Source organism: Canis lupus, chromosome 1 (assembly GCF_003254725.2).
Source record: "Canis lupus dingo isolate Sandy chromosome 1, ASM325472v2, whole genome shotgun sequence".
Taxonomy (NCBI): Eukaryota; Metazoa; Chordata; class Mammalia; order Carnivora; family Canidae; genus Canis; species Canis lupus.
The window spans coordinates 29,975,918-29,999,170 of NC_064243.1; the positions used below are offsets into that span (position 1 = coordinate 29,975,918).

The 23,253-nt window shown below is 39.7% G+C and overlaps 1 pseudogene; it reads left to right on the forward strand.

Moving 5' to 3' along the window:
* The first annotated feature begins 6,971 nt into the window (after positions 1-6,971).
* LOC112643775 (proteasome maturation protein-like) lies at positions 6,972-7,609 on the forward strand (annotated as a pseudogene).
* The last annotated feature ends 15,644 nt before the right edge of the window (positions 7,610-23,253 follow it).

Genomic DNA, 23,253 nt, shown 5'->3' on the forward strand with positions numbered 1-23,253 from the left:
CTTTTTCTTGGCAATGTCAGTAGTATATGTTCACTCTTTCCCCAGCACTATGTTAATTCTCCTGCTTGCTGTTATGACTTTGTCTTCAGGGACCCTAATTCTTCATAGTCTACATAATATCATGCTGGTACATTATACTAATGAGATAAAATTGGACTAGTTAAGAAGAAAGTGGCTAATGCCATGGATATATTAGTAAAGTGCTACAAAATAGAAGATAAATCTTATGAAGATTCAGGGACCTGACACATAGTATGTTTAGTAGTCCAGGGGCCTTAGACATGCTAGGACAATTCCTCTAAGATAAAAGATTAGCTATTGTACCTCAGATCTCCTACCACTAAGAAAGAGAATTGTACTTACTTGATGTAAATCTTTGAATTTAGAGGCAATAAATCCCATTTTCAGAATATAGTTAACTCATGTTAAATTTCCTCATATTAAAGTTGCTTCCTGCAAAAATATAACCTAATAATATTTAATGGTGGACAATGTAGGATATTAATCTCTTAAATTTCTCTGATCAGAACATAAATCAATAGGTTATTTGAAAGCTATTTGCCATTATTTTACAAAGTTGAAATTCACATATCCTTTGACTTAGCATTTTCTCTTCTAGTAAGTTGTCATGATACCTGAAAATATGTAGAAAATGTTCTTAGTATTCATAAGTCAAATCAAAGAGATTATACAAATTAACTGTGGCATATTTATACAATATAATAATATATAAGTCATGTGTTTGCATCGGAAAAAAAAATAATATATAAGTCAAATGACTGAATTACAGCATTGCAGGACAATGGATTAATTGAAGGAACATAACATTGAATGAAAAGGTACATTTCCCCTGAGATGATACACAGTGTGTTAAAGTTAAAAAGTACACTTTTAAAAATACATAGAGGCATGATATGATTATGAAAATGGGAATGGAGATGATGGTAATGATGCTGATGGTGGTGATGATGATGATGATAGAAATGTGGTATGATTTTTTAAAGATTTGTTTATTTGAAAGAGAGAGCATGTGCACGAGTGTGGGGGGAGGGGCTGAAAGGGAGGGAGGGAATCTCAAGCAGACGCCAACTGAGCTCAAACGCATGCTGGGCTCTACCTCAGGATCCTGAGATCATGACCTGAGCTGAGACCAAGAGTGGGATGCTTAACTGATTAAGCCACCCAGGCATCCCAAAATGTGGTATGATTATTAAAATCACTTGGGGTTATCATGACTTGAGGAAGATAGAAGGATAAATGAAGAACTACATGGGCAATAGAGGTTCCCCACTTTGGGTAGTAAATTTATGATATTTATTACATTATTAAATACAAATACATCTACAAATAAAAGAGAACCTTGCATGGGTCAATGAGAGTATGGTATGAACCAAAAAGTATGATTGCTCCAGTTCTACATAAAACAAAGTGACTTCTTTGGATTAAGTTATTGTGTCTATGGAAACTCCCATTAAAAACTAAGTATCCAACCTGAGGACTCCTTAAGCTAATTCCCTTCCCCTGAATAGGAAAATGTATGTTAAGTTATATACTCTCCCACAGGGTAGAGTAGAGTAGAGATTGAGACACTGAGTAACTGCAATTCGATGAGAAAGAAGGCTAGAGTGTGTCTGAACTTGGGAAGAGCTGCAGGGGAGAGACGTTTCTGTGGAGGGAAGAGAGGAGGGGGTAGTGAGTGTGAAAGAAATTTTAGAAAAAGCATGCAAGGTGATTTTTCCTTTATTTCAAATAGTAGCCATATCTAGCTTTGTTCCAATGCATTTAGTTTTCAGCTGTTATGTATTTACATAATATAGGAGTTCACAATCTAAACAAAGTGTAGTGATAAGATTCCAGGGTTTGATCTGAATTACACTGAGCATGTATTAGCACTCTAAATTTGACCTGCCACACTTAGGAAAGAAGATAGATAAATGTAATATATTTCACAGAGAAAATACTGCCCAGTTTGTTGACAAGAATCATTCTTTGCCCTGCCTCTGAAAGATAAGGGGGAACACAGTTTTGCTTTTGTCTCCTAAACTTTAATTTAAATAATTAGCCCTAAAAATTAAAAAAAAACTCAATTGGAAAAAAATTTTCTTGTCATTTCATGTCTCCTTAAAATTAATATTCTATTCTTGATGCCACAAACTTTCTTGTAGCCCTTTTATCCTATTTTTTTTTCACGTATTATTCAAAGTTGGGAATAGATCATTCTCCAATAAGTAGATTTTGGAGAGAAAATCTCCACAAAACATAAAGGTTTTGTTTTCCCCATACTAAATACAAGGTTTGGAGAACTATACATCATTTTAAAAGAACAAAAAAAGCAACATTCAAAATAAACAAACAGTAAAGTCACTCCACCAAAACACACTGTTTTGAAATCCTAGACCAAATTCACTTTAAAGAAGTAAAAATGTCAACGTAGGTTAAGAAATAGTGTGTTTATGTCTGGGTCATGTTTATAACAGTCAGCAGTTATGATTTTCTGAAGCCTTTAAGAAATTGGTTCTTTTTGCAGCAGGACTGTGTCACATATAATGTTCCTCTTCAACCTGCAGAAATATGAACAAAAGGATGAAATCTCTTTATTTGTTGCACTTTATTGTCTTGTCACAGTTAAAGCAATTATTTATTTTCTTCCTCCCTGCGTCTTTTGGGACCTATAGTAAATCAAAAAAGTAAACTCTCAGGTTCATTGTGTGAGGGGCTTACTTCTAGGCTTCTACAGTTGCCACAGTAACTAATTAGAAATTTGCATCTCTAAGAGAATTATTTAATGCTGATGTGTAAGCCCTTTTATTCTTGGGAGCTTGGCCTTTTGCTAGGAAGCTCCTGGTAGATGTTGGACCTTGAGGTCATACTGTACAAGCTCTGAACGTAGGTGGCCCTAGTTTTCCCCTTTTATCTGGATGATTCATACCCAGTGAAGAAAATGTCTTGCCAGGTCTTTGTTGAACGGTGGGCATCTGAAAAGCAACACTTGATTCATTTAGGCACATTTGCTTTCACCTGTAACTTCTTCTCTATTGCTCATTAGCTAACTCTTGTGTAATTGAGTCATGCATGTTAGACTAGTAGAGCTGATTATGCCAACCAACCCACTGAAAGGAATCCCTCCTTCGATTTGTCCTGAAGTCTAAGAAGACAATGTTGCTGAAATGCAAAACATTTTGCAGACTTGGGCAATGTGTATAGTAATATGAAAATGAATAGTTCTCCCAGAAAAGCAGCTTCTTTTCAAAGGTTTCAACATGGTGTTCCCACAGTATAGGAAGAAAAGGGAAGCCCCCTTGTGGTGCAAAGACAGAGGCCAAAGAGAAGGGAATGGGGGCTCCTGAAAAACTTGTCCTGAATCCCAGAAGTTGCTGACTGCATTTAGAGCTGCCGTTCTATGCTGCTCGCACATTTGAGAGTTAGGAATGGGGACATAAGGAGGAGAGATGGATTTGGTTCATCTCGATTCCTGACCCAACTAATCCTATCAAAGTAGGGGAGCCCATGAATTTATTGCAGCCAAAGGACAGAACAAAAATATGTCCCAAGACAATGACCAAGCCTGTGATAAGAGCAGATTCATCACACTCATGTTCAATGCAGCATTTGCTATAAGAAAAAGGTGGAAGCAATCCAAGTGTCCATTGATGGACGAATGGACAAACCAACTAAATAAACACATACACTAAAATCTTATTCAGCCTTGAAAAGGGAGGACATTCTGACACATCCTACAATGTGGATGGATCATGAGGACATCATGCTATGGAAAATAGGCCAGTCATGAATGGACAAATACTGCATGAGTCTACTTATATGACATATCTAGATGCTACAGTCTGAATGTTTGTATACCCTCACCCCAAGTTCATATTTTGAAACCTAATTCTCAGTGAGATGGTATTTAGAGGTGAAATCTTTGGGAAGTAAGTAGGTTATGAGGTGTGGAGCTCATGACTGGCATTACTAGTCATATAAAAAAAAGACACCAGAGAGATCACTCACTCTTTCACTGCATAGAGACACAGTGAGAAACTGGCCGTCTACCAGACACTGAATCTGCCAGCACTTTAATCTTGGAATTCCCAGCCTCCAAAACCATAAGAAATAGTTTTCTGCTGCTTATAAGACACTCAGTCTATGGTATTTGTTTTAGCAATTTGAACTAAGGAAGGTGCTCACTCTTAGAGAGAAAGATCTGATTCTTTCATGTAAAAGAAGGCAGAGGAGGACCGCAAAGGTACTGGTTTCCCTGTTGTTGGACAGAAGGGGCACCACGTTGACGGAAGTGACAACCTGGAATCTCCATGATCACTGCCCTAGCCACAGCACCTGTGCGTCTAAGGAAATGAACATTTTAAATATAATCTTGCACGTATTCTGGAGGCAGATAGAATTAATCTAGTTAATAATGGTTTCTTAAAAAGTTTTGATCAAATCAAATGGTTTATCTTTTCATTAAACTGAACAAAAAAATACTACTGTTTGAGTAATTTTCTTTTTTTTTTTTTTTTTTTAGCTTTTACTTATTTATTCATGAGAGACACACAGAGAGAGAGAGAGGCAGAGACACAGGCAGAGGGAGAAGCAGGCTCCGTGCAGGGAGCCGAATGTGGGACTCCATCCCGGGTCTCCAGGATCACGCACTGGGCTGAAGGCGACGCTAAACCACTGAGCCACTGGGGCTCTCCTGCATTTTCTTTCTATCTGGCTTCTACTTCTGAGGCTCATAAAAGCCATTTCTCTGTTAAGAGGTTTGAATAATCTGTCGATTTTAAATGTAAAATCATCTTACCTCAATTTTGCTGCATATACAAGGCATTGCTTGATGACTTTAGAGATTAAGTCTTTAGTTCCAGTGGGTTTTTCTTGAAGTTAGGAATAACAGGCATCTTCCTAAATGAGTGATTTTGAATTACTTTTTTCAGCCATAGGTCCTAGCACACTGGCATTATGCTTTAACAACAAATAAATTCGACTTTATCCAACCAGAATCATATTTATTTTTAACTGAATTTTTGCCATGAATTTGTATTTCAAATTAATTTATATAGAACACCAGTAACATTGCCACTATATATTGCCACTATATAGAACACCAGTAACATTGATTTTTGTGCTCATTTCTAGAACACTCAAAAGTTTGAACAATAAGTAACTTACTAGGCTTATTAGAACATTTTCTGAAAACATGAAATGTTTCCATGAAAAATACAAAGAGATATATTGCATGTCTATACAACATATTTTATTTAAAAAAAATAGTGAAATAATTTTAAAGGCTGTTTTAAGATGTGGCCCTCCATGCTATGCTCTATGGAACTGTTCTTATTTCACAGCAGACCATAAGGTTGCAATTAGGGTACCAATCATGGGCTAATAAAAGGAAAGCTATTCTCTCAGGAATAGATCAGTTTCTCCAGGCTCAGAGTTGGTTCATTAATACCCACATGCTGAGAATCCCTCAGTTAGGAGAAGGAAGCAAATACATGTAACTAATGTTTAAAAGTATAGATAAAAGCTAGAATGTTGGGGCACCTGGGTGGCTCAGTCAGTTAACCATCAGCTTTCAGCTCAGGTCATGATCTCAGAGACCTGGGATCAAGCCTTGTGTTGTGCCAGGGCTACCTGCTCATGAAGAGTCTGTGTATCTCTTTCCCTCTGCCCTGCCCCCAACTCATGTGCAGAGCTCTCTCTCTCTTTGCTCTCTATCTTTTTCAAGTAAATAAATAAATAATCTTTAAAAAACCCTAGAATATCAAAAACAAAAAAATATGAAATACGTTGCTACAAATAAAACCAAGAAAAATGTGCTAAAATGTTTTCTTAGGATGTTATTCATTCATTCACTCACTCATTCATTCGGTTAGTCCCATCTACACCCATTGGAACACTCACCATGACACTCCTGGTGCTTCCCTTCAGGTATCTTTCCCTCTCATGAACATATAGATCATGTTTCCTCTTAAGGCACTTTTTCCTTTTAGAGTATTTGCCATGTTGCTTCATATGTCTGTCCTTATTTCGTTCCTTATTGTATCATCATAGACTTGACATAATTCCATAATTCCTTCCATAATTCCTTATTCCATGTAGAAAATGCTTGATATCTATTTATTGGATTATGTTTGGGTGTTGGTCTGAAAGGTTTTATCAAGTGTTTGCTCTGTTTGTTGCTAGACTGAAACCTAACACATCTGTAATCATTTTTATTGACACTTACTTAAAGATTTTCTTTCCAGAAAACAAAGTCATTCAAAAACTGTTCTGAATTTATTATTCAGGAAGATTGGCCAAACCATTCAAAGCAATAAATGTTTAGAGAGTAAATTTGAGAAAAGAGAGGAAAAGTCCAGTTTGGGGTATGTTTACTAACATAGCATAGCACAGCAAGACAAAGCATAGCAAAACTAAACTAAGCCTAGATTTGTAAAAACTAAAGAATGTACTACCTTTTATATTGCTACAGTAAATTTCTGGCAAAAATAAAAAAAAGATCTGTTCGTCAGTGATTGCGGGAAAACACGCATTCTTACACATTACTGGTGGGAAAATAAATGGTACAATCTTTAAGCCAGGGAATTTGATTTTACCCATCAAGATTACAAGTGCACATACCTTTCAACCCAGTGCTTTTGTTTTAAGAATTTATCCTACAGATATACTCACTTAGGTGCAGATTGGCATATGCACAAAATTCCTCATTGTTTTGCTGTTTCTCGTAGCAGAAGTTAAAAAATAATCCAAAAGTCTATCAGTAGGATATTGATTATAAATTATTTTATACACACACACACACACACAGGAATACTATGCAGCCGCTAAATTAATTTATTGACATTATTAAATATTGACATGCGTGATTTCCAAGGTTTGTTTTTAAGTAAACAAGTAAAATCACTGAATACAGAATAATATACATTGAATGTTATCATTTGTGTAAAAAGAAGGACAGAAAAGATATATATGAATCTTTTCGAACATGCATACAGTATTTCTGAAAGAAAACACAGGAAATTGGAACCCCGGAAACGGACGTGAGCGGCGGGGCCGGCTGACAGTAATAGGGCCGAGCGGCTGTTCACAGAGCAAGTGAGGATGAATGCCAGAGGACTTGGATCTCAGATGAAGGACAGTATTCCAGTTACTGAACTTTCAGCAAGTGGACCTTTAGAACAGCATGATCTTCTTTGAAAAGGTCTCCCTTGTGTGAAAAATGAACTTTTGCCCAGTCATCCTCCTGAATTATCAGAAAAAAATTTCCAGCTCAACCAAGATAAAATGAATTTTTCTACACTAAGAAACATCCAGGGTCTGTTCGCTCCACTAAATTACAAATGGAATTCAAGGCAGTGCATTTCTTCCAAGCTCAAACCTTTCATTGGATATTTTAAGGGGTAATGATGAGAGTATTGGATTTGAAGATATTCTTAATGACCCGTCGCAAAGTGAACTAATGGGAGAACCACACTTGGTGGAATATAAACTCGGTTTACTGTAATCTGTTGTGCTGTTCATGAAAATAGAGGGGCTGCATGTTGTTTATAGTTGTCTTTTTACTATAATTTGATGTATACAACATTAAAAGTACTGACACATGAGAAAAAAAAAACACAGGAAATTGGGTGCATTGATTACCTCTGGAGAGAACTGGGTGATTGATAAATAGGGAAAGGGGAACACATTTACTCTCTTAATGTAAAAATAGTACTTTATTGAGGTGAAAGTCACATAATATAGAACTAACCATTTTAAAGTGTGCAATTCAATGGCATTTGTGTGTTCACAATGTGATGTAACTCCTACTTCTATCCAGCTCCAAGACCTGTCCATCTCTCCGAAGTAAAGCCCCTTATCCATCAACCAACTTCTCCCCACAACCCCTCCCTCAGCTCCTGCCAACCACATCTTCCTTCTGTCTCTATGGATTTATCTATTCTGGATATTTTATATTGATGAATCATATACTCTGTGCCCTTTGCATCTGGCTCCTTTTACTTAGCAGAATGTTTTCGAGGTTACTTTTTTCTTTTTCTTTTTTTTTTGCATTTTTGCAATGTGAAATTTGTTGAGGTATTATATACTCAAAAACTACAAAATTAAAAATAAAACTGTTTTCTTCCTGCAACCTTGGGAACTAAAGTAAAGAAGATCTTCAGCCTAAATCAGAAATGGATATTCTGACCAAGATTTATGAAGAAAGAGGAAAAATACTCTTTCCTGCAATATCCCATCATGTTTCCTAATCTGAGCCCTCTCTGATTATCACATACCATAACACTGGGGGGCCTTATTTGGAGAATTCAGTATTGCCTTGAGTGATCTTTGTCATTAACTTGCAGATATTTGTCTAGAGCAATAAACTCCTATTACTTTATTGTGAACCTCAGTAGCTTGTGGAAGTCTGCCCATAAGCCAAAGGACCCTATTTCCCTTGGTACCAGTGGTAGTTCTTGATTCCATCACCTTATACAGACTATAGTACATCAGGAAAATACCATTGCTACATGGATCCCTCCTAGCAAACCACTGGGGGCTCAGATAAGAAGATTGTTGTCATAGATAAGGAACTGTGGAAGTCCTGGGGAACAATGCTGAAAAAAAATCATAACAGCTTTTGCTCCATGCCATCATTTAAATAGGGATTCCAGAATAAGTCCTCAATTCCAATTGTAGACCTTTTTAATACCTAGAAGACTGGAGTGGAAACACATTTTAGAAGTCTTCCAGGCTGACCTTTAATTACTAGTATAGGAGTTTGCTGTAATAGTGACATTTGGGGATCCCTGGGTGGCTCAGCCGTTTAGCGCCTGCCTTTGGCCCAGGGTGGGATCCTGGAGACTTGGGATCGAGTCCCACATCGGGTTCCCTGCATGGAGCCTGCTTCTCTCTCTGCCTGTGTCTCTGCCTCTCTCTCTCTCTCTCTCTCTCTCTCTCTCTCTCTGTGTGTGTGTGTCTCATGAATAAATAAATAAAATCTTTAAAAAAAATAGTGACATTTGATCATTGAGTAGATGCTTGTATGCTTTCTGTGAGAGGGAGCTCATAACTCAAAAGTTACTGCACTAGATTGATATCATTCCAGCCTGGAGTAACTAACTCATGCTGGAGACTTTTCTCTCTTAGTACTGGAAGTTCCATGTCCTGGAGAACCCCTGAGCCCAGGGATAAATGGAGTGGCTGGTCACTCTATTCCAGCCAAACACAATGCTGCCCTGGTAGGTATTGTGGTAGAAATAAGCTCCGAAGGATGGATTTGTTTTCCAAAGTCAGGGAGGGAGCACAAAAGAAGGACATTAAACTCTGTATTAACCCATACCACATGATCTCTGATCAATGTACAATTTCTAATGTATTATTGTGATTTTCCATTATAATTTTGGATCTCCAGTTTAGAACCATAGTTGTTAGGCACAGAGAGCCCTGCCATTTGTTAGCAGGGTTGTAACAAGATCAAAGATATCTTTTAGGAATATTTATCTTGGGGTAATGAAGATGATGATTTTTTTAAAAAGGTTTTTATCCATCCATTCGTGAGAGACACAGAGGGAGAGGCAGAGACAAGGCAGAGGGAGGCAGGCTCTCTGAGGGGAATGTGCTGTGGGACTTGATCCCAGGACCCTGGGATCATGCCCTGAGCCAAAAGCAGATGCTCAACCACTGAACCACCCAGGTACCCCAATGAGGATGATTATTATGAGAATGCCTGAGGTCAAGAAAACCATCCAGTGGGTAGGGCTGAGGGGATAAAGATAAAAGATTTGGGGAAAAAAGAGTAGGAACTGGTTGCCTTTGGGCTGAGTGTAGGAAAGAGGGAGGAACTGCTGACTGATACCCCTCCCTGAGATCACGATTTCACCAGCTTGTGGGGGCTCAGATAGGGATATTTTAACAAGCCCCCAAGTGACTTTTGTGCAGCAAGGATTGGAACCCAATGATTTAAATGTTCCAGGGTGGTTTATTGGGTGTTCATAGGATGTTTTTCTTCTTGAAAGACTCAATTACACATTTTGTTGTAGACACTTTAATCCTGAAGGAATGCCTACAGTTTCAGAGAAAGTGAGGGGAATTCGAGCTGGTTCTGGAAGAGTAAATGATGGAAAGTGCTGACTCTCTGTAACATCTGGTATCTGAGACTCTGCCACCCTCCTCCAAAACAATCTAGTATTTAACACAAAAGGAGCAAATCAGTTTTACACATGTGATCTCATTGAATGTCTCCTTTTAACCATCTTAAAAGGTACAATTTTACTTCCATTTACAAGTGATGACACTGAGTCTTGAAGAGGGTACAATAAGGATAAGAGCCTGGGTCTGGTTCCCACTACTTCGCCTCTAGCTACTAGTGCCTCTCCTTCCAGTAGCCCAGGGCACCTCACAACAGAAGGGAAGGTCCACTTCTCAAACATCTGAACAAGTCAACAGGACTGAGCTCCTCCTTCACTAGAAGACAAATTTGTTAAATTGCTCATATTCAAGCTTCTACAAAGAAGCTTCAGGCCACACAGCAAAAACATTAGTGAATTTCCATTGAGGTGGGGAAAGAAGACTTTTTCTAGATGATCGGCTTAGCACATGTAAAATCAGGAACAGCAGAGGGTATAATAACTATTTCAGATTCTAAAAGAATTTTATGACAGGAAATTTAAGCCTGGAACAGACTAATTTTGTGTTTGTGGGGGATTTCTCCCTTAAACAATGGCCCACATGTGTTAAATATCCACATTTCTAATTTTAGCAATGATAGCAAAGTTATTGTGTTAAAGCTGCATTGCTCTGCTGCAATGAAGTTCTGGATCTGAAGGAATTCCAAAGCACCAGACAAGCATAAGGTGAGCTGTTAAGATGAAAGTTGTAAACTCAATTAGAAAAATACAGTCCACTGCGGAGTTATTGTCATGACTTCAGAATCCAGAATCTTGGATTTCTCCTTGTCCTTAGTGAAAAACACAGAGCAAATTTCTGAAGGTGACTTTAATTTCCCAGATTATTGTATTCCACTTTATTGTGAATATGTCCTATTGAGCTACAACGTTCTTAAAAGCGAGAGTCCAGGTTCTAGATTTTGTTGCTGTGGGAAGGCCCTATGGCAGATCTCTGAACCTGCCCCATTTCCTCCACAGCTAGGTCAGATCATCATCGGTGTGCATTTCTTTTCCACAGCAAAGAATTCCAGTTTGGTTTTACCAACTTTAACTCTCTTCTTCTGTGATGATTTTTTTTTTTTAACTTCAGGAGCCCTAATTAACCCGTGGGAGCATTGCAATATTAATGCGAGGCAAATGTAAAAAAATAAACAACTGCAGCAATAAGACAAAAGCAAATTCCAGTGCCACCCACTTTGTGTGTATAGAAGAAATTATACTGCTCCTCCTTATAAATAAGGGGTTTGCAATGTGTCGTTCCTTTTCTGGAGGGGAGGGGGGTTGCTTATTGATGCTGCATCTGTTTTGTCAGAGCGTCAGCTAATGGAGAAAGTTAATTGTGTTGGTTGTAAGGCCACCTGTCACACACATGCCTCATTTCCATACTAATGGTCCAGCAGTGGCAGGCAGTGTGCTCTCTGCAGTCACAGCTACTGCCTCTTTGGAAACGTGGGCCAAATGTGCCTATGCAGCAACTGTAGGCCTGTCTGCGGATGCCGCTAGTATTGTGCCGGCTAGAACTCAGATTAACCCCCTACTGGCGGCTCCAAACTGGATTTGCAGTAAAACTGGGGATGCTGTAAATGCTGCTTGGGGCCAAGGACTGAGTCCATGGTGAACATGCTGGGAGAGGCAGCTTTTGGGCTTCAGTGTTTTAGAGAATAAACATCTGTAGAGCCAATTCACCCCACATTAGGAGAAAGAGAGAGAGAGAGAAAGAGAGAGAGCGAGAGAGAGAATGGGAACTGAAATGCTCCATATTCAACTTCTCCTTTAAGAACAGCCTTTATATCATTCCGTTGTTGTACTTGGTCTTTTTCTATAAGCATTTTCATCACCTTCTTTTGCCTTTTTTTTTTTTTTTTAATTTGCCCTTTTGAATCAGTTTGTATCCGTAGGAAAACTGGCAGGTTTCTACCCACATTTCCAAGGCAAAGGTCAGTTTTAGAGCTCTGAGGAATCAGTTTCCGATTCTGTCGTCTAAATTATGGAAAGCAGCCTTGACTCCTGACTATAAACGATTGCACTCTGGACAGTACTTCATCCAGCAGCACTTTTTACAAATCGTTTGAATCTCAGGCATAGTTGAGGAATCAATGCCCTCGAGAAGAGGTTGATGAATATTTTAGTGGGAAACTATTAGATGCAATTTGAGAGAGGTGACTATCCCCTCAATGAGGCAAGCCAGTAAAACTGAGAGCCATTTCTTCCCAGCTCCTGATCCCGAGGATGGAGGAAATACCAGTTTCAGTTTCTTTGGGATCCTTTTGTATATGGCTTTCTGTGACCTTACGCAGCTCTCATAAAGGGATTTGGGGCTGACCGCCAAATGCTCCAGTACTGACTGCTCTTAGAGAGATGGGGAACACATGGGCCAGGCTGCTTACAGTTTTTAATGGCCAATTTTAGTGAATTGATGATTATTTTAGACTGGATTATCTCTATTCTTGTATCAACATACATTTTAGAATTAGGTGTCACAGTCATTTGGAGGAGGCTCAAAGTCAGGCAGGTAATGGTTCTGGCCCTGTAGCAAGTGAAGTGTCCTGAGCTGTGACTTGTCTCTGGGATGTGTGCTCTCAGAGTCACTTAGCAGGATAAGGCTGTGCTGTCTTTTGGGAGTGCCCTGCATGGAACCGGGCAAACCAGGCCCTGAAGGCTGCAGAGGTTTATGAGTGCCCCTGCCCCAAAAGGTAAAGGGGGTACAGTTTCCTGGCTGACCTTCATTCAGTCTGGATTTGGCAACGTGCCACAGAGTTTCCCAGAACAATAAAGAAGAAGGGGGGTTTGGTCGCAGTAGGGACCCAACACAAATGGAAAATCTTAGTGGGGGAGCCCCTATAAACTCAGAGTCTGCAATCTCAGCCAGGCATTGATGCTGCCCAGAAGTCCTTCTGCATGTCCCAGGTTGATACCTTTTCCTGTTCCTCATCAGAGCTGTACAAGTTTTTATCATTTTCCTACCATTCCTCCACTCAAAAGACAACTCCATTTCGAATTTTACAGAGAAAACAGGGTACCAGAGTAAAACTCTCCCAACTTGTGGCTCCAAGTGACACCAACCAGCTTATCTACATCCACAGTGATTTGTATGTCAGTCTTTCAATCTTAGTAAAAAAAAAAAATCACTTTCTTCTTCTTCTTCTTTTTCTTTTTCTTCTTCTTCTTCTTCTTCTTCTTCTTCTTCTTCTTCTTCTTCTTCTTCTCCCCAATCTCGCCTTTCTTTTCTTCCCCCCCACCTTTTCCTCTCTTCTTTCTCCTACTCCTGCCCCCCCCCCACACAAATCCATGCATATAAAAAGCAAAAGTAGGTTTCCACCTCAAGACAGGTCAGCCCAAGGGTGGATATAAGCACACTTGAGAAAATATGGGTTTGATAAATCATGTTTCCTCAAAAATTGACAAAAAACATAAGTACATTAGCAATTAGAGTTGTCTGACATGTGCCACATCCAGCATCAGAGGAACACAGGAGATGATTGCATAATCAGACTGTGGGTCAGGGAAGAGTTCCTGAAGAAGGTGAGATTTGGGTTAAGTCCTGAACAACTTGAGGTAAATTATTTTTTTTAAAAAAAGGAGAGATGAACATTTCAAACAGATGAAATAGCATGTATGAAAAGATTTTACCTGTGCCAGGATCTGAGAGCACCGCGGTTTGGTGGCAGATACGAAAGCCTGTGAGGGAGGGGAAGCAGAATTAGAGTAGACATAAAGAGAGGTTACAAAGGCCAATCAGGAAGAGGCACATGCAATAAATCAATGGATTTGAATTTCCCCTTATGCTATGGAGTCATGGAAGAATTTTAAGTAGGGAAACAAAGTGGTAGCAATGTGGAGGGTGACGAGGGAGCAAGGCTATAGTTAGGGAATGAGTCATTGCAGTGTCCAGAAGTTTTGAAAAGTTTGGCTGCAGGAGAAGAGGAGAAGAAAACCACTATACAGTAGTGCACTTGCCAGGCTTTGGCGACAGGACAGTGGGGAGAGAAGGAAGGAAGAGGCTAAGGCAACCCCTGTGTTCCTGACTTGAGTCGCTGGGTGGATGGTGCTAGCGTTTCCAGACTACAGGAGGCAGGGCAAATATTAAGGGAAAGGCATTTAGTTCCCTTTGGCCAGCACTGAGCCTGAATGACGTGTGTGTGAATCTGTTCAGAAAAATGACTATCATGTAAGCAGGGTGGCCTGGCCTGGGAATTCCCTGGAATGGGGGTGATCAAAGCCATTGCAAACAGGGTGTGCCTTGTGTGTGGCCTGAGGTGCACTGTGGGCCAAAGACAGCTCTGGTGAATGTTGTGCCCAAGATTATGTATGGGAGAAGCCACCAAGGAGCCGACACCGATGCAAGCGCACAAGCGTTTATTAGCAAGCTCGAGCTTGGGTCCAAGTATACTCCACACAGCAGAGCAGGGGCTTGGACCCCGAAGTGGGTTACAGCTGGGTTTTTTATGGGCTGGTCTAGGGGATTTTCAGAAGGGGTGGGGTAATTTTTTCCATTCCAATATAGGGGAGAGGGTGGGAGAGTTTCTTAAGATCTGATATGGGATTCTCTGCAGAGGGCATTCTGAACTTTATTGTCTTTCCGATATGGGATTCCCTGCCTAGGACATTCTGCAGTTTTTCCCGTAAAGTTCAGCCCTTATTCCCAGGGGTCTAAGATGGCTGTACTTGTGCTAATGCTAAACTTGAGGTGGAATGGCCTTAATTTTTCTTGGCCGCCACAGTGAATACTCATGGTGATGGAGTAAGGGGCGAATGAAGAGATCACCAGAGAGAATCAGACAGAACAGCAAGAGTGACCCCAGGAAGATCAGAAGAAAGAGTTTCCTAGAGGCAAAGGCACAGAGAATTTTAAGAGACAAGTAATAGCCAACAACGTCAAGTGTTCTCCAGAATTTAAGTGAAAAACCTGCAGGTGGCCCATGCATTTGTCAACATGTAGCCAATGGTGTCTCCTGCCAGCGTCATGTGGGCAGGGTGGTGTACAGAGGCTGAAAGCTGGGGGATGGGTGAGGCAGGACGGGAAACCACAAGCCTGACTCTACAGAGTCTAGCACAGCACCTGGCACCTGGTTGTTGCTCAGTAACATTTGTTGGATCAATTACCAAACGAATCTTTCTAGACCCACCATCCTCTGAGTCATCTGATGTTCCCAACTCTTATCCATTCTTACTGGTTCTTACTGGTCTGCTTTGCAGCACCTCCCCTATCTAGCCCTACAGCTTCTCTAGCTCTACAGCTACCTCCCTAAATTTTATTTTCTCTTGCTTCACTTCAAAGGGTTTTTAATCCCATAAACCCATAATTTCCTGTTTCCTCTTTTTCTATCCTTGGTATTACTGCCAAACTGATCACCACCACCTTCCTGCCAAAACCTCCTATTGTGCCAAAATTTTGTTCATTGAAAATCTTCTGTTACATTTTTTGACCAAATGATAGAGGGTATAATGATCAGAAATAATGGAGTTCATAATTACAACTGCTAGCTCGGTGTTCAACTATAGGCAGGAAACGCTTATGTGTGTTCATGGACTGTCCAGCTGACTGGTCTTCTGCATTGAGGGAGCACAGGCTAGCTACTCGGAAACCTTCGAAGGCTCCCCACTGCTCAGGGAACTGACTCTATCTTCCTGAGTTTGGCATTCAGTACCTTTAAAGAAGCTAGCCCAGTCTATCTTAGCCAAAGATATTTTTCATCTTTTTTTTTTTTCAGCTTGAAACTCTTGCTGCTGCTAAGTTAGACCATTCTCCTAGCCTGCCTAGTGCCTTCCAAGCAATCTACTGACACAAATTCAACCTCTGAGAACATTTTTCTGTTCCATTAAAAACTTCACTGGCCCTCTAATGCCACTTTTTTCTCAAGGCCTTCCGTGATTCCATTAAAGCCTCAGACATTGTATTTGTCCCTCTCTTGTACCCCATCTGTTTTTGCACGAAATTTCAATTTTCTGTCTTTGAGTATGTGATTGTTTCCTCTTTTAGAATGTAAAGTATTTTGAGTTTATATTCAACTTTACTGGATAGAGTTTTCAACACTAATTAAAAAAAAAAAGCAGAGATAGAATGAAAGATGCAAACAGTAAATTTCAAGGCTTGTTTGTAATTTGTAGAATGAAAAGCTGGTGTTCTGCTACTTAGTGTGCAGGGTTGGGCTAATCATGAACATTCCCCGGGGCTCATGCTTCCCAGGAGTAAGAAGGGGTGATGACACTCATCCACTTATCCTGCCTACCTCTTGGCTTGTTGAGACCCAATGAAGCACCTTTCTCAGGAAGTGCTTTGCCAACTAGAAGATGCTGCATTGGCCAGAAGTGGGTATTCTCACCTGGCAACCTGTGGCAACCTTACAAAGGGGGTGTTGACACCCCCTTTTGACACCTGAGGCAGCTTAACACCCTTGAGAAAACCTAAACAAAACAAACAACAAACAACAACAACAACAAAACTTGGCAATCTCAGTTTTAAAGATAACTTATTTCAAGAAAACCTCTTATAACCCTTGCAGAAGTGATTGCCTGCAACCACCAAGGACATTGCTTTTCTTTTCAAGAATTTAAAAAAGAGGGCACCTGGAAGGTTGTCCCAATCTATCAACAAGGGCCTTTCCATAGATTATGGTGGTCTAAATTTTCTACATAAATGTTACAGTAAATTCCTTGTGTGAAGAAGTGAGATTGTTTTCTATGGAATGTTGTACAGATGTGTAAGAGCAATTGAGAAAATTAGTCACTGGAAGAAAGGAAAATGGGGGACCTGGGTCACTCAGTCAGTTAGGCATCTGCTTTTGGCTCAGGTGGCTCATGTCGTGATCTCTGGGTCCTAGGACTGAGGCCCTGCTGAGCAGGGAGCCTGCTTCTCCCTCTGCCTCTGCCCCTCCCCCTGCTTGTGCTCTCTCATGCTCTCTCTCACTCTTGCTGTCAAATAAATAAATAAAATCTTTAAAAAAAAAAAAAGAAAAAAGAAAGGAAAATAAAGTGCAAACATTCTTTATGAAATAATTGCTATGCTGTTACCATTGTAAGAATTACATATTGCAATATTGCTTTAGGGATGTTTTTATTCAGAGACTAGAAGTTCTGTCACATACATGGTCAAAACACAGAATTGTTTCAAGTTCCTTATTTTTGTTTCTTAAATTTTTTTTGTCATGTAGCATAACTGTTCTTATTTCATGCGAGGAAAGAAAAACTTTTTCCAGGTTATTAATGCTCTTTTCAAATGTAATCAACACTCCATTCCCTCCCCCACATATATAGTTAATAATTAACATCTTTATTTTTTAATTTTTTTAAATTTTATTTTTTAAAGATTTTATTTTTAAGTATCTCTACACCTTATGTGGGGCTCTAATTCACAACCTGAGACCAAGAGCTGCATGCTCTTTCTACTGAGCCAGCCAGGTGCCCCAGTATTTGACATCTTTAAATAAAATGTTGCTACTGGTCATGTAGTAAACGTAAGTATTTTAGTGCATTTGCTGAGCTAGCTATGATTATGAGCAACCATCACACTGAATGAATCCCCTCAAAAATATATTTTTAAACAAAGCACCAAAAATGAAGAAGTATACAAAATTATACATGCACAGTTACTTATTGCAGTATTGTTACAACAAAAGGCTAGAAATAGCCTAAATGGGGATGCCTGGGTGGCTTAGTCGGTTAAACATCTGACTCTTGGTTTCAGCTCAGGTCATGATCTTAGGGTCATGAGATTGAGCCCTGATTGGGGCTCCATACTCAGCACAGAGTCTACTTGAGATTTTCTCTCTCCCTCTGACCCTCCTCCTGCTAATGCTCTCTCTCTGTCAAATAAATAAATAAATCTTTAAAAAAAAAAAGAAAGAAATACCTAAATGCCCATCAATAGGGGACTGGTAATATAGATTATGTTCATCTATTCATTAGAAGACTAAATCTGCGTTATTCTGCAAAGCCCTGAAACATATGATACATATATGCACATATGTTTTGCAAATTAATAGATTGATAGATTGTCTCTGAAAAATGAGAAAATCTAACAGTGTTTTCCTCTCAGGTAGGGAACTGGATGTATGAGGACAATTTGGTGGGGAGATTTATTTTTCATTCCATACCACTTTTTGTTTTTTGAGTTTTTACCATGAACATGTGTAATCTGCTCCAAAAATTAAGTAAAGATTATTGAAAAGAATTAATGGTAGTACTAGTGCTGGAAGCAGGAGGAGATAAGGTATACATATAAAGTGCTCACTGTGTGGAAGATACTGAGCTAAGTGCTCCATGTATGTTATTATTATGTTTATTCCACACACAGTACCATGACGGGGATTAAGTGAATTTCTCAAGGACCTACAGCTAATATGAGAGGGAGGCCATGATATCCCAGTAAACTTTTTATAACCAAAACAGAGTATAGTTCCGTCATGACAGTTGATTAATATTTGTTTATAGTAAAAACCCAGACAAAAGTGAAACATCATAGACAAGTGTAGGAACTTCACTTGTTACATTAGTCCCATCATCCATCTTTTTGTTGAAGTGGATGATATTTTTTGAATACTGACAGTATGTGTTCTTAATTTTTTGTGCTATACATAATGTATTGGCTACAGACATGGCATGCTTTTGGGTATGATCTCCACTATTAATGTTTTCTTTATCACATTTTTAGAAGTCTAGCAACTAATAGGCAATATAAATCAACGCCCAGTTCATAATGTTTGCTTATTTCCACAGTGTAAATACTTCCTCCATGGCTGATTCCAAGCCACTGACTCAGAGTGTGGAGTTGAAAAGACATGCACAATAACATACCACGATACAGTATTTCTGTCCCAGCAGTACAAGATGTAAACAACCTCAATAGCACAGATAATAGTACTATAACTGGGAAGTGATAACTTTTGAGTTTATATTGCCTTTGTGGTTTATTTTATTTTATTTTATTTTTATTTTATTTTATTTATTTGTTCATGAGAGACACAGAGAGAGAAAGAGAGAGAGAGAGAGAGGCAGAGACACAGGCAGAGGGAGAAGCAGGCTCCATACAGGGAGCCTGACATGGGACTGGATCCTGGGTCTCCAGGATCAGGCCCTGGGCTGAAGGTGGCGCTAAACTGCTGAGCCACCCAGGCTACCTGTTTTTTTTTTTTTTTTTTTTTAATTTTATTTTAAAGAAAGCTCCACATCCAGCATGAAGCCCAATGTGGGGCTTAAACTCACAACCCTAAGATCAAGACCTGAACTGAGATCAATAGTTGGATGCTTAAGTGACTGGGCCACCCAGGTGCCCCATGTTGCCTTTGTTCTTAACACAATGCATTTACTAACAAGTTTATAGAATATATTTTGTAATTGAGTCCATGTTTAGCAACTGGCTTCCAAGTTCCTGAAAATGTAATAATTGGTTCACATAAGCCAGTATAAATCAGGTCCAGTGCACCAGTGTACGGGGACAGTTTTGAACCTAGATCTTCCTGATCTCATAGACCAGGTTTTTAGTCATTCTGTCACATGGTTCCATTCGCTAAACAGTTACTGAGCCCACTCACGTTGCCAGGCTTATGCTACTTACTAGAGATGCAGCAAAACATTGGCTCTGCCCTCAAGGAGATGACCACATAATCAAAGAGAAAAATGTTAATCAAAGAATCAAATACATTTAAAATGTTGCTTGTGATAATTGGAATGGTTTAATAGATCACAGGAAGCAACACTTCTCTGAGGAAAGAATGCTCTACTGAGATCTGGAGGAAGAATTAGAACCAAGTAGGAAAGAAGGGAACAGAGAACATCCAGACAATGGGAAATGGAATAAGCAAAGGTCCTGTGGCAGAATGAGCATAGTACGTATCTGGTCATGAAAGAAGACCAGTGTGGCTAGAACAGAGGAACAGATTGGAGCTGGTAGGGGGTGGGAGTGGGATGAAGACAGAGCAGTTGGCAGGGGGCTGACTATACAAAATGCTATAAACCTTGTTAAGGGGTGTTCTCTTTATATTAAAAAGTCATGGAAAGCCAGGTGGTGGTTTAAGTGGGGTTGACAAATTGAAGTGATGGTGCTATCATGAAGCTATTTTATTTTGAAAAGACTCATGTCCTGCCTTGTGGAGGATAAATTGGAGCCAGATTTGAAGGGAATCCAGTAAGGCGGCTCTTCTGTAATCCAGGCAGTGGTATCAGTGGGGATAAAGAGAAATATAACAATTTAAGAGAAGCTTAAGAGGTAAGACTGTTAAGACCAATGATGGTTTGAAATTTGGAGTGGGACAAGTTGGGGAGACACGTGATGAGACTTCTCTCTTGGTAATGTCACTCAATGAGATTGGGATTTGGGGGAAGCCAGTTCTGAAGGTTTGGATGTGAATGCATCCTAAATTCAATGTTTGGCACATGAAGTTTGAGATGTTTTTGCAACTTCCAGGGAACTGTGGATACACACTAGAATTATCCACAATCAGGATACAGCTAAAACCTTGTGTGTAAATGACAACACTGGAAAGAAAGGGACTACAACTGGAACAGAGGGGACCTAGAACACATGTAATGGTTCTCCTCCATTAGATATTGGTATCTGTCACTATGGAAATCATTTTATTTAATTTTTTAAAAGATTTTATTTATTTATTCGTGAGAGACACAGAGAGAGAGGCAGAGACATAGGCAGAAGGAGAAGCAGGCTCCCCGTGCTGATACAGGACTCGATCCCAGGACACTGGGATCACGACCTGAGCAGAAGGCAGATGCTCCATCACTGAGCCACCCAGGTGCCCCTGGAAATAATTTTAAATAAAGTATCTTATTTAATCCTCACAACAACTCATATAATAACTACCACTCTTCTCATTTAGTGAAAGAGGAAACAAACTTGGAAAGAACAACTTGCTCAAGGTTGCATGATTACTGACTGGCAAAGCTTGGAATCTGATCCAGGTTTTAATTTGATATAAAATCTCTACTCTGACCCTATGTTCAACATGGCTTCCTGGTTGGTTGCTTATGAACCATCTTTGAGTCTAAGACTATGTTCTCTGTAAGCACTCTCAGCACTGTTTTTTTTTTTTTTTTTTTTAAAGGTGTTGTTGTTGTTGCTAAGTAAAGGAGTGAATGTTCAACTTCTGGCCACTATGATGGTGTTTTGTTTTGTTTTGTTTTTTGTTTTTTTACTTGCAGGAGGTCTCCTGGGATTTGGTACGAGACCAGGTACCATGCAAGGAGATCTCAAGACATTAGGATTGGGATCCTACTTGCCTTAGAGGAGCTCTCATGAGGTCCAAGGAGTGGAGGGTCTGGATTAATCAGGAATAGCAGCAATTCTTGGTGAGAGTCTGCTCTGGCATTAAATACATTTTCTAAATTTCTTATGATGATCTTGTTAGGAGTTGTCTTAGTTTGTTCAGGCTACTGTAACAAAATACTACAGATCGAGTGGCTTATGAACAGTAGAAATATATTGGTCACAGATCTGGAGGCTGGAAGTCTGAGATCAGGGTGCCAACATGGTTGGATGAGGGTCTTCTTCTGGGTCATGGATGTCTAGCTGTATCCTCATGTGAGGGAAAGGGCAAGCTAGCCCTTTGAAGTCTCTTATGTAAAGGTATTAATCCTAATCATGAGGGTCCTACCCTAAAGACCTAATCACCTCCCAAAGACCCCACCTCCGAATGCCATCACTTTGGGAATTCAGAATTCAACAGATGGCTTTGGGGACACAAACATGCAGACCATAGCAGGTGTTACCAGAATCAATCCCTGTATGAGGAAAACTGAGGTTCTGTGAGGCACATCTTAACCTTGCAAGTGACCAGAAGAGATTCCTGTCAGGTTTCTGATAACCTCTGCTGCTCCAGGCTGCCATTCTTCTCAATGTCTTGTAGACGATACCTGAGGAATGTAGGAAAAGTACACCCTCTTTATCACTGTCTCTCCCTTACCTGGCAAGCTACCAAGTTATTTAGAACAAAACTAAGCATGAAAATCCGTCACTTTTGTTGACTCCTGCCCCTGGAGCTGTTCAAAAAAGAGAACCCACACTGGACAAGTGGCTGGGTGGGTGAGTTGGGGAGGAAGCTCAGGGCCCATGGAAGGTCCACACTGGAAGGTCAGGCTCCTAATAACAGGGAAAGGGGTTTAAAATTCAAACTATAATATAATATTTACTGGCTCATATTTCTCTTTTGCTAGAATTATTCTACTTCATGAGCTTCTGTGGGAATGGATCTTGGGACTCTGAGCCTGTTCAGCCTGCTCCCAGGAAACTTGAGATCTACTAATCCATCATAAAAGCAGCTACATATAACATTTGTAATAAAAAGTTAAAAACAAAAACAAAAAAAAGTTAAAAACAATTTTTTAAATTTCTCTTCTGAGAGAACACAGAATGCTTACCCAACCTGATTATTAAAGTAAAAAAAAAAAAAAAAGCATAAAATTTATTTACTGAGTAAGCATTATTTTCCTGCTTCTACAGATTTCATTCCACCAGATTTCTCCATTTAGAATTGCTGTTCACCTCTACTCTCCAGTTTGTGGTGGGATTGAGGGAAGCCCTGGCTCTGACCCCTGGTAAGGACTTGGAGCAATGTTTGATACAGGATTGTTTTTTACTGCAAGTGCTAAGCCAATGATAACTGGTTTCCCTACTCCTTGTGAGAAAAAATCAGGTCTAAGAAATACAGAAGAAAGCAGGTGAATGAATGGCAGATCAAGTAGCCACGTGTTGCACCTGGACTAACCTCATGGAGAGACCCAGTTCTTGAGAGAATAGTGTTCAGGAGAATAGAACCCTTGGTGTGCAGTATGAATCTTGTGGTGTTGGGAAGGTAGTTGCATGGACGAGGTAGGCTGAGACTTGGTCTTGTCTCAGAATAACCATTTTAATTGGAATAACCAAGGCATGAGATCCAGAAGGAGTTTGACAACACCTTTCCTGAAGCAACATCATTTTTCTGTGTCTCATATATTTTTGTACCAAACTGAAGACCTTCAACAGGCTATTCAAATAGCCATTTCTCCCAGCCAAATACATTTTCTCATTAATCATGCAGAAAGTATTTACATTCAACGTGTGAAATTGTATTCGACAGTATGGCCCTAATAGTGTTTTCTTACTGACGTTTGAATAAAA